The sequence below is a fragment of the Oncorhynchus gorbuscha genome, linkage group LG12 (assembly GCF_021184085.1).
Source record: "Oncorhynchus gorbuscha isolate QuinsamMale2020 ecotype Even-year linkage group LG12, OgorEven_v1.0, whole genome shotgun sequence".
Taxonomy (NCBI): domain Eukaryota; kingdom Metazoa; phylum Chordata; class Actinopteri; order Salmoniformes; family Salmonidae; genus Oncorhynchus; species Oncorhynchus gorbuscha.
In genome coordinates, this window is record NC_060184.1 from 65,402,594 (window position 1) to 65,415,447 (window position 12,854).

At 43.0% G+C, this 12,854-nt stretch overlaps 1 protein-coding gene across 1 annotated transcript in view; it reads left to right on the top strand.

The window, feature by feature from the left end:
* The first annotated feature begins 4,329 nt into the window (after positions 1-4,329).
* The window catches only part of zfhx4 (zinc finger homeobox 4), a 165,565-nt gene continuing 157,040 nt past the window's right edge, over positions 4,330-12,854 (top strand). Inside the window, 1 exon segment of the mRNA XM_046292642.1 lies at positions 4,330-4,654. The gene's annotated coding sequence lies outside the window, so the exon portion shown is untranslated.

Sequence of the window (12,854 nt, forward strand, 5' to 3'; positions counted from 1 at the left end):
GTCTAATTGTTGTCATCAGGGTTTGTACTATAATTTCCCATCTTGAATTAGGCTACTCTGAGTAGCCACAACATTGATATAAACTTTGTTTTTAATCCCTATAGCTCTCATTTTGTCTTTTCTCTTTCCCATCTATTTTTCCTCTACTTTCAAGAGAGCGGAAGAGTGGGCTCATATCGGCCTCATGTTGCGTATGGATTTTCGTTTATATAATCGATCGAAATGTCCCAATACATTGATTCTGGGCTCAGTGTTTTACAAACAAGCGTTTATGGGTCTCGATTTTATGTTGGGAATGATTCCAGCGTGACACGAGCCACAGATAAGCCGGAAGTTCTTCACAGGTGATCTAAATACAAACAAATAAACATATGTTGTTTTGCTGTGAAATATCAAAAAAGAAGGGGACAAATTAAATAAAATAAATAGGACAGATAATAGGTACAAAAGCATTGTCCACCTCTACTGCAGTTGAAATACTAGTGGAAAAACACAAAGCAGTTCCTTCCTCTGAAATTCTCCTTGAATTATATGCCATCGCTGTGTGATTGCGGAATATTAAATTAAAGTTGGATAAATCCGCGTGGAGGGGAGGCTGCGTCCAATGCGCAACTCATTTCCTCTATTCTGTAGTGGCATCACTTCGCTCCCCTCTTTTCAATGACAATGTGCCAAATCTAGGCATTTTCAAAACAGATTCCATATGCTATAAGCGGATCGCTACTGAGCGTAAGAGAAAGAAGAAAAGCGGAATGCTATTTTACCAAAGGTACATGTACTTTTTATTTATCTTCTGGTGCTGCGTGAGTTTGTGCTTTTGGGAATTTAAAGGAAGTTTGAAACAGATTGTGTTTTTATGGACGCGAGTTGTCTGGTTTAGGGTTTATGTCATTAAAACGTCGAGAAGGTTTAGGTTGGGTTTCTGTGGGGAAAAAGTTCATTTGTGGCGGATTTCTACATTTTTCTGTGTTTGAATGGAAGGAGACAACATTTGAGATTTCTCTGTGGAGTTATGTATGTGCATAATGGGTATTGTAAATTATGGGAATATTATTTGTTTCTCTCGGCAAACGTGTTTTGCAAGTGAAACCATATGAAAGAAGTTGCATATTATTTCCATTTTGAATTAATTAATTTGCATCGTAAGCCTTTGTTTTATTCAAATTCATTGTGCCACGCAATATTCAAATATGAAGTTTACTACGTGATTTCTGATGGGCCTGTGTAATTAATTTCTGACCATTTTGATGCACATGATTTTACCATAAAAGCCATTATTTTTTGGCGATATTTTTCCATTGATAGTTATAGATTTGTATCAAATAAAACTTTATTTGTAATACATATTACCCTCTTGTTTCCGATGCTTACAAAAGATGCATGTGTGCTGTTCCTTCCTCTGACTGTGGTGAGATGTGTTTGGCAATTTGCTGTGAATGTAGACTGTTCTGGGTCTGGCTCTCTGTGTAGGGAGATGAGCCATTGTGTTGGGTAGAGGGTTTTCTAGTGGGTCTGTGTGTTTTGAGGAGAGGGTCAAACGGACCCCAGAGGGCGCCGGCGTTGTGGACTGAAACCATCTGATTTGAGACCAGGGAGAACCCCCAACCAACCTGCCTCCTAGTCCCTTATGGCAGGACAGTCCCAGTACCGCTACCGGGGGCTAAACATGTCTCAAAGCAGTGGAACACAATTACCCAGAGAGAAAGATTCGGGAATTTGATTATATAAAACAAAACAATTGTCATATTGTTGTAATAACCACTCACAAAAAGCAATGCAGAAGTAGTTGTATTTTTCTTCTTCTTCGTTTGAAAATTAAACACATGAAAATGGTCATTCTGATAAAAGCTCAATTGGTATAAGGTCCTTTTATAATTTAACCTGAGGACACACACACATACACACTGACTTTACAGATAACAATCTATTATTAATTGGGGATGCAGCGATATGGCAATGGGGCGAAATATTAGTTAAGGCAGTCTTTTGTCAAGCTGCCCCCGGAGAAAGAGCATCGTATACGGGGAGAGTGAGAGGGAGGCGATCCGGGGATTTAAAAATGCATGAGGCTAAGATAAGCAGTATCAGTCCCTTAAATCCGTTTTACTTTCTCATTTCCCCCGTGAAAATAAATTAAAAGACAAGCGAAAGTATGCAATATGGACAAGTCCCTCGCAGTCGCCTAAGAGCTATGGCTACTAAAAGTGTAATAGTGCAGTCTGGCCTCCAGCCAGCGTCTACTCTATATCCCCCCCAAAAAGCGACCACTTGAAAAACAAAATCAATCAATAGTTACAAAGTCCTCCATCCATGCGAAATAAAACCGTCAACGGTAAAGATTCAAAACAACCTTTAGTCCATTGCACCAGGTTTTGCAAGTTAGGCTACTATAGCCTAAATATTATCTGAGAACAGAAATGCTCCGCCCGTTGCTTCTTGTTCCATGCTGTTTGTCCAACCAGGCAGCGGCTTGTCTGGCTTCTCCTACCGCTGAGTGAGTCGCCTCTCAAGGGAGAAGAGCTTGGAATCCCTGGAGGACGCCAGAGCCACAGCCTCGGATCAGCGTAAAAAAAGGGACGCCTCGGTTGAACACCTTTAACCCGGGTCACAGCCCCCAGTAGTCCGGGTTCCAACAGCCCTGGGTCGGGCTTGATTCGGGCTGGGTCCGGGTGGGTCCTACTCAGTTGTAGGCTACTACAGTAGGAAGTAGCTGAGTGCCAACAGCCTTATCGTACGATCCCAAGCTCCGGCTCAGTCAATTCACCCCCTTCGATTTCATGAAGGAGAACCGATCTCCTGATTCCTTTCACGATTAACACCGTGTAAGGTCTCTCTCGATAGCGACTATTAAGAGACAGAAAATGTTCAATAAAAAATAGTTAGGTTAGATGGGAACAGAGCAATGGGCCTACTACGGAAGTACGCAACCTATGAATACATACATGTATTTGTTTGAATGGTTTGTTTGATCTAATGGTTCGGACATTATCCGAAGAGCTCCGCTTGGTTCTGCTAGGCCCAATGTCATCTTATGTGGACTGGGAGTTTGTAAGATGTTGATGACTGTGATGCACATGTATGCTATTTGCACTTTTTATTTTCTATCGGTATTGCATGTATAGGCCATGTTCTCCACTCATCACGAGAGATGTGTTTCACCATCATCACAAACACATTATACACATTTTCAACCCATATCTCCTGAAGGGTGGTTCTATGTTTGTAATGTATTATGCATTAGTCTACAATTTAACATACATTTAACATACATACATACTGGTATATATATATATATATATGTTCGTGACATCCATTGACGCGTATCTGCGTTCTTCTTCGGCCTCTATAATAAGTAAAACGCATGCTACATTATTAAACCTTTTACATAATCTTTAGAAACACTGATGGAAGAAAGTAATTTAGTTTGACGTATAATCTTAATGAATTGATTTTGCATCAAATGATGAGGTTGGGATCGAATTGATATTAAAATAAATATCAGACTTTCGGTGAAGGCCGGTGTTTTCCTCCTCTGTGTATTGTATATGGGCCTAAAGCATGTTGTCTTTTGCTTTTCATAGTCAGTCATATCCTTTATTGTTTTGTCATAGTTTTACATCTATGTAATACACATGTCGATGTTGTGTTCAATATATTGACAACATACCCTTGTTTACATATGGTGTTCCATCAGTTTAAAAATGTACAACACAGTTAAACAGAGTCAATTATTATCTATATGTAACAAGCGTCTACTGAAGCCCTTCAATTTGTGCATCGCTCAAGATTAAATGTAGGTTATTTAATCCACTAGATCAAATATGATCCTATTTTCATTCAAATCAGGACACCAAAATAAGCAAACACATCCCTATATTTGGAATATACACTGACACTGAAAGCTTTAACATAGTGTCATATTCTATATGAACCTTGCAATGTGTAGGGTGGAATACAGCAGGCTATTATTTTTCACCTGCGGATCTTTATTTTAAAAAACAGGACTTCTCTGTAATTCTACCCTATTTGGTTAAGAGGAAATGGCTCTTTATTGTTCTGCGTGTCCTTGGACCGGGCGGTAAAACGTAAAGATTTCCCCCTGTTAAGATCACTTTGGTCTATCTGACGCGTTCCGTCCTACGGGCTTTGCTTAAGACAGGGGCTCAGCCCGTCATTTGCAATGTGGAGACTGTTGATCAGGTCGCTAATTACACCTCCCTCCCTCTCTCTCTTTCTCTCTTTCCCTCCCTCCCTCTCTCATTCGCCCTCTCTCTTCCATTCCCAGAGTGCATATCGGGAATAGACACACAAAGACATGCGCACTCAACTTAATCAGCCATTTTTTTAAACAGGGCTAAAACGATAATAATTAGCAGAATAAAGACATATCGGATTTTCATTTCCCTTCCGCCGTTTCTCTACCCCTCCACAACCGAAATTGCGAGGCTGCAGTCGACACATCTTTCACCGATCGGACCCAAAGGATAGCTTTCACACCGCCTGTCATTTGTATATTTTTTCCAATAAAGTTGGGAGGATTATCAATTTTTCCCGTTTTTCAATTTTTGTGTTATCATATTTCGCAACCATTGGATGTGACTGTTTTCAAACCAAAAGCAAGAGGCGTAGGGGAGCGAACTGCGGGGCGAAGAAAGTAAGTTTTTTTCTATAACTTTTATTGAGTAGGCTAGTTGGTGTTAAATTTAGGTCAAGTATCGATTATCTTTCTTAGTGGATCCCGCAGAATAGCGCTCCGCGCATAACAGCTGTTTTCATGCGGTATGTTTTCGTGAGTGGCTTTGCCTTGGAAAACATCGCCTATCGAGGTGTTTGTGGAAGTCCTGCTTTGGTTTTACCAGCGAAGAACTGTCAGGGGGCAGACGAACGCCTTTACGTGAGTATCAGTGCTACCTCCGCCAAATTTGCGCTCAAAGTTTACTAGGGTTTGTCTGATTTTGATTGTATGCCATACGGTCTGTCCAATACACCGTAAAACAAATCGTTACACGACATCACGTATTTCCCTGGTGTGGCATGGTTAATTACGGCGCTAGACTAAACGTCGCGAGGTCCGATCTCTCGTGGTCTTCTAGGCTACTTGACTTTTTTTCTCCCTGTTTTCCGTGAAAGTGTTCTGTTTGGTTCCAGTGCTGGACCACTTATAAAAGCTGGAACTGACTGGCAGTTAGGCTACATTGAATCCATTCATATATTTTCTGACAATGTCGAGCTCTTCCTCACGTTATTGTTACATGTAACACCCACCGTGCATTCTTAAGTGACACGAAGAGCAACACGAATTCCACGTTATCCTATATATTGTTTAGAATGATCCATGAAATGTATTTTTAGACGATAATATGCATATCAATGTATAACGGTCCTATAAATCCGTAGTTACCTGCTGCGTCTAAAGGAGTAGACATACACGGAGGCGTGGGTGGCTGTGTCGCCGAGAGAGGAGACCAGTCGTTTGGCTACTGATAGCACGCAGGTCCCCTGGAGCCAAAAACTCACGGTTCTTATTTCTCTTTGACAAAATATTAAAACAAGCACTGGGAAAAAGAGCATAAGAGGCCCAAACTCTTGAATATAGGTTCTATTTTTTTGCTTTACTCCTGTCCTCTTGCGGAAACGTAAGATCCATTTTCTCTCCATTCGCTTTGGTGGGGTCATATTTTTTCTCCACATAATGAATTGTCCTTCCATTGCCAGTGATGAGATTTTACCCCAGACTTCGGTGGTGAGTTGTCGATGCATGGTGATTGTTTAGTGTAACTTGGGGAAGAGAGGAGAGTCGAGGAGAGGGGCTGTGGTGTTTTTTTTTGCAAGGTTGCTGGTTTGAGGTAGAATGTTGGCTGGGATTGGGACACGACAATGATAGGGACATCGATCGCTTGCACTGAGAGAGCAGAAAAAACACGGTGACACGAGAGGCAGTCTCAAACTCCGGTAGGCTATGCTACACTGTGTATGAGTGTGTATGTTTGCGCTCTCTGCTTGCTCTTTCACCGCACATCAGCAGTATGAAATTCGACTGGATTTAAACTACGGCGTTCTCTTCTTCGGCGTATTAGGACGATTTGTAAATGTATGTTTTTGCTTTGATTTAGGGAAAAATCATATGAGCTATTTTCTGATATCTATAGTTCTTAGATAACTTTGGAAATAAATCCATCCAAATATGATATTTTATGGAAATAGGAGATTTTCAATGGATTGTTGGGCTGAAGCAACAACGAGGACTGCAGAAATGATTTATACCATAGAACAATTTAGAATATAATTATTTGGATAAAGTATTAAATTAAATGATAACAATAATACATATGATTAATATTAGACTGCTACAGTGGATTGGGACCAAGATGAACATATTTTAGGGATATTTCCAACGAATGGCATTTAAAAATAAATATTGCCTCAAAGATTCTGAGAATTAAACTTGATATATTTGATACCTTTAAACATTTGTCTGAATACTGGTGATTTGGCAGTAATGGGTTCAATGCTAAGCTATATAACGACAGGGCAGTGTAGTGTAGTTAATTTCATGTCTGCTACTAATGTTGTATTTCTGATCAACTATGGTAACACTCCATTTCATCTGTTAAAAAACCCACATTATGGGAAATAGAAAAATATAATTGCATTTTCATCACTATTAATGATGTAAATGTCTCACAGAACATTGGCTACATCCTCCCTTCATCTCTCTCAGTCCCATTCTTAAGGCAATGAAGAAGATGTTCAGTTTGTTTGGGGACTGGGCGTTTTTTCTTTTCTTTTTTTCTGTGATTATAAAGATTATGAAGATTATAATTATTATATTAACAGTATAAGTGTGTATGTGTGTTTGTGTGTGTGTGTGTGTGTGTGTGAAGCACATTAGCCTGGGTATAAAGCATGCATTGATAGGAGATTCAGGATGTGTTGGTGCTATACTGCCAGGTTGGGAGGACAATGGAAGAGAAAGAGAAACATCTTGTTCATTATTAAAAACCTGTACTTCTGACTTCCCCGAGATACTTACAGTAGGAAAAGGTCAAGTCAGAGGCAGGTTATAACAGCGCATTAAGGTTATTAGTACTGTATAATAACATGTTTATTCGTGTGTATAAAACATACAAGACAAGATGGTGTAAAGTTTCACTGTAGTCAACACACACAACATCGCTTTTTATTCTTCCTTTTATGACACATCATATTTCTCAGTAAAACACACATTTCACCATTACAGCCATGATCGAGGTGCTACCAGTAAAACACACATTTCACCATTACAACCATGATCGAGGTGCTACCAGTAAAACACACATTTCACCATTACAACCATGATCGAGGTGCTACCAGTAAAACACACATTTCACCATTACAGCCATGATCGAGATGCTACCAGTAAAACACACATTTCACCATTACAACCATGATCGAGGTGCTACCAGTAAAACACACATTTCACCATTACAACCATGATCGAGGTGCTACCAGTAAAACACACATTTCACCATTACAACCATGATCGAGGTGCTACCAGTAAAACACACATTTCACCATTACAACCATGATCGAGGTGCTACCAGTAAAACACACATTTCACCATTACAACCATGATCGAGGTGCTACCAGAGAGAAAGGGAACTGAGGGAGGAAGAAGGGATAAGCGAAGAGATGGGCAGAGAGAGAGAGAAAGAGAGGTGAAACCCTCCTATAACTCTCCTGTGCAGACATATCCAGCAGGATGATTGGCTCCAGCCTCTCTTAGAGGTTGACAATGTGTCATTTCCACCCAGCCTCATCGCCCTCTGTCTATCTGATATTAATGTGCAAATCAATATTTCAGGGATTAAATTTCCCTCCTTCATTTTTTATGGTTTCTACCTCAATAAGTCTCTCTTCTAATAGAGGGAGGTCGGATGATTTAAAATCCTATGCTGCAGAGAGAGAGAGAGGAAGAGGGAGAGAGCCTTGCAACAAGCCTATCTTCCTGAATTTTAATGTGCTCTTCTGTAGATCACTATAGGCCGTAGTAGGGAGGACAGTATCGCTGCTTAAAGACCACCAACAAGACTAAAGGTAGAAAGGGAATAAATATGAGTCCAGTTGGTTGAACACTTAAGACTGGCTGGTAATCAGAGTAGTAGGTATCACTAAAGAGAAACTACACACACACACACACACACACACACACACACACACACACACACACACACACACACACACACACACACACACACACACACACACACACACACACACACACACACACACACACACACACACACACACACACACACACACACACACACACACACACACACACACACACATAGGTTATTTCCAAATCCCCATTACTGAATGCCACGGTTGGGTGAACAGAATATCTTTGTACACACCAGACAGCCGAATAGGATTCTCTTTTATTCATTATTTGTCCTTTTGCAAATATAAAAATTCACGGAAGGAATTGAATGTATCTGAGAGGAATTGTAAATGTGTTGTTTGATATGTGGTGTGTGTGTGATGAATAGAGGTACATTAAATGGGCTAGCAGCAGTAGCCTGTATAATTATACAGGCAGAGATTCATTACCATAGTCATACGCATGTCATTTCACGTCAACAGAATGGACTGTGACTCCTCTGGTCCTGCAGACCTTCATTAAGAGACAGTACACCCAGGACCGTCTGTCTTGCTGTCTCTCTCTCTGTCTGACATAGGTGTGTGTGTGTGTGTGTGTGTGTGTGTGTGTGTGTGTGTGTGTGTGTGTGTGTGTGCAAGCGTGCGTGTGTGTGTGCACTTATTTAATCTTCCTTCCTCTACCATCTGGTGAGTGTGTGTCACACAGCTGTGTGGTTTTCATACGTGCAAGGGATATTTTTCTAAACGTTGTTCATGTAAGACCAGCCTAGATCGAGAGATGGAGAGGGATAGATAGAGAGAGGGACAGATAGATAGAGAGAGGGACAGATAGATAGAGAGAGGGATAGATAGAGAGAGAGAGGGACAGATAGATAGAGAGAGGGACAGATAGATAGAGAGAGGAGCAGATAGATAGAGAGAGGGACAGATAGATAGAGAGAGGGACAGATAGATAGAGAGAGGAGCAGATAGATAGAGAGAGGAGCAGATAGATAGAGAGAGGGACAGATAGATAGAGAGAGGGACAGATAGATAGAGAGAGGGATAGATAGAGAGAGAGAGGGACAGATAGATAGAGAGAGGGACAGATAGATAGAGAGAGGAGCAGATAGATAGAGAGAGGAGCAGATAGATAGAGAGAGGGATAGAGATAGGGACAGATAGATATAGAGAGGAGCAGATAGATAGAGAGAGGGACAGATAGATAGAGAGAGGGACAGATAGATAGAGAGAGGGGCAGATAGATAGAGAGAGGAGCAGATAGATAGAGAGAGGGACAGATAGATAGAGGGAGGGACAGATAGATAGAGGGAGGGACAGATAGATAGAGAGAGGGACAGATAGAGAGAGAGGGACAGATAGAAAGAGAGAGGGACAGATAGAAAGAGAGAGGGACAGATAGATAGAGGAAGGGACAGAGGAGTGAGAAAGAGACAGAGGGAGACAGACAATAGGTCTGTAATCGTAGCAGCACTGTCGCTTGGCTCCCTATAAGATTTACTGTCATTATGATGTGAAAAGCACAACCTCCCACATCCCATTATTAAAACTAAAACACTGATACTCTGCTTGTTCTGTTTTCTTCCTGTTCCATTGTCCTTCAGTCCTTCAATTCATTTTCCCTCTTTAATTTGTGATGAGGTGTAGGCTGGTGTTGGTCAGTGATCTCTTTAATGGTTGTAATGCATACAGTTGACTGATGTAAGATATGAGGTAAGGTTAGAGATTCACATCGGTGTAATGCCCTCCACACTGCTTCTCTTCTCATAGTCCCATAGTCACTCAGTGAAAAGCTAAACACACACAGCCATTTGTTTCACTCTGATTTTGAGATATTTTTTTACTCTGTTTTTAGAAAGAGTCAATGTATTAAAGATGACTCTCTCTTTCTGCTTCTTTCTCCACAATCCGTATTGTGGTGTTTGAGGAAATCTAAATATGATAAATAAAGTGGAATAAATGTGCACTATTTTATGTTTTCTATTTTTTATATATTATATATAAAACGTGTGTTTATAACGAGGCGTTTTATGCTGCCAGACATGATGGTATGATGAGGGAAAATGAAGAACGTACACATCTACTGTACATGTATACACATACTGTTGATTGAGAAGTGTGTGTGTGTGTGTTCCTGGTGTGAGAGATTGTGAAGCGTCAGTACTGTGGGTCCAGGGCCTAGAGGCCTGTAGGGGTAAAAGCCAAGGAGTCAGTCAGGAGCAGCCAAGCTTAATGTCTTAAAGAGGGGGCCTTCTGTGGCTACCCTGGGGCAGTACTGCTAACACACACACACACGCACGCACGCACGCACGCACGCACGCACGCACGCACGCACGCACGCACGCACGCACACACACACACACACACACACACACACACACACACACACACACACACACACACACACACACACACACACACACACACACACACACACACACACACACACACACACACACACGCAGAGAAAGGGGTTAAAGACTTGGAATGGTTCAAGCCTCTCGTTGCTCCCGGGGGGCAGCTGCTTGTGAATATGCACAAGTTTAGTGTAATTAGCAGCTAATTATATTAACATATGCAAATTGTCAGGCAGAGGGGGCTTGTACCGCCGGAGGGATGTGTGTGTGAGCAGTGTGTGTGTGAGTGTGAGGGAGGATCAGCAGTGAACATACAAGCGGCTCCATTGTACCGCCGTGAAACAGGTCAGTGATAATGGGTCTGGAGTCAGTCAGTCCACTCTGCCGTGGATACGCATAAGAGCCCATCTCATTTACGTCTGGAAGCGGTGTGGCGGTGTGGCCAAATTTCATTAGTAGCCATGGAAACCTGGTTAATTGTGCTGACAAATGTCTAATGTCCCCTGGTTGGTTGGTTGGTTGGTTGGTGGGGCCCCACCCCTCCAACCCCCATTTAAAAAGTATAATAGGAAAGAAAGAAAGAAAGAAAGAAAAGGAGAGGGAGAGAGAGAGGGAGACGGAGAGAGAGTGGGAGAGAGAGAGACGGAGAGAGAGTTGGAGAGAGAGAGGGAGAGAGAGTTGGAGAGAGAGTTTGAGACGGAGAGAGAGTGGGAGAGAGAGAGACGGAGAGAGAGTTTGAGAGAGAGAGGGAGAGGGAGAGAGAGGTAGGGAGAGAGAGAGAGTGGGAGAGAGAGAGAGGGAGAGAGAGTGGGAGAGAGAGAGGGAGAGGGAGAGAGAGAGAGAGAGAGAGAGAGAGAGAGGGAGTGTGGGAGAGAGAGAGGGAGAGAGAGTGGGAGAGAGAGTGGGAGAGCGAGAGAAAGGGAGAGAGGGAGAGAGAGGTAGAGAGAGAGCGAGTGGGAGAGAGAGAGGGAGAGAGAGAGTGGAAGAGAGAGACGGAGAGAGAGGGAGAGAGAGTTGGAAAGAGAGAGAGACGGAGAGAGAGTGGGAGAGAGAGAGATGGAGAGAGAGGGAGAGGGAGAGAGAGGTAGCGAGAGAGAGAGTGGGAGAGAGAGAGAGAGATGGAGAGAGAGGGGAGAGAGAGAGAGAGAGAGAGAGAGAGAGAGAGAGAGAACGGGAGAAGGAACAGGAGGGAGAGTAGGCGAAAGAGAGAGGTGGAGAGAGAGAGAGGGGAGAGAGAACAAGAGAGGGAGAGAGAGCAAAAGAGAGAGGGAGAGAGAGTGAAAGAGAAAGGGAGCGAGAGGGAGAGAGCGAAAGAGAGAGAGAGAGAACGGGAGAAGGAACAGGAGGGAGAGTAGACGAAAGAGAGAGGTGGAGAGAGAGAGAGGGGAGAGAGAACAAGAGAGGGAGAGAGAACAAGAGAGGGAGAGAGAGCAAAAGAGAGAGAGAGAGAGAGAGAGAGAGAGAGAGAGAGAGAGAGAGAGAGAGAGAGAGAGAGAGAGAGAGCAAAAGAGAGAGGGAGAGAGAGAGAGAGAGAGAGGGAGAGAGAGAGGGAGGGAGAGTGGGAGAGAGAGAGTGGGAGAGCGAGAGGGAGAGGCAGAGATAGGGAGAGAGAGAGGGAGTGAGTGTGGGAGAGAGAGAGGGAGAGAGAGTGGGAGAGAGAGTGGGAGAGAGAGAGGGAGAGCGAGAGAAAGGGAGAGAGGGAGAGAGAGGTAGATAGAGAGAAAGGGAGAGCGAGTGGGAGAGAGAGTAGGAGAGATAGAGAGAGGGAGAGAGAGAGAGAGGGAGAGGGAGAGAGAGTGGGAGAGAGAGCGAGAGAAAGGGAGAGAGAGAGAAAGGGAGAGAGAGTGGGAGAGAGAGAGAGAGAAAGAGAGAGGGATAGGGAGAGAGGGGGTCGGTCGGTTGGTTGGATTAAGTCTCCTCACAATGAGTCATGTTTACACACGTTTCGCTTGTGCTGGAATTTGCATATGCAAAACACTCCCTGGCAGCATCGCTTCCTCATCTGCTGTGTGCGCGTGTGTGTGACAGAAGTGTATGTGACAGAAGTGTGTGTGACAGCTTGTAAGCTTGCAGGCGTATGGTAGTGATGTGAGTATGTGTGTTGGTGATGGCAGTGTGTGTATGGGAGGGGATGACAAGAAAACAACATGTGTATGATAGCTGTGTGTGTGTGTGTGTGTGTGTGTGTGTGTGTGTGTGTGTGTGTGTGTGTGTGTGTGTGTGTGTGTGTGTGTGTGTGTGTGTGTGTGTGTGTGTGTGTGTGTGTGTGTGTGTGTGTGTGTGTGTGTGTGTGTGTGTGTGTGTGTGTGTGTGTGTGTGACAGCGACATTCTTTAATTTGTTTCTGATTAGTTGT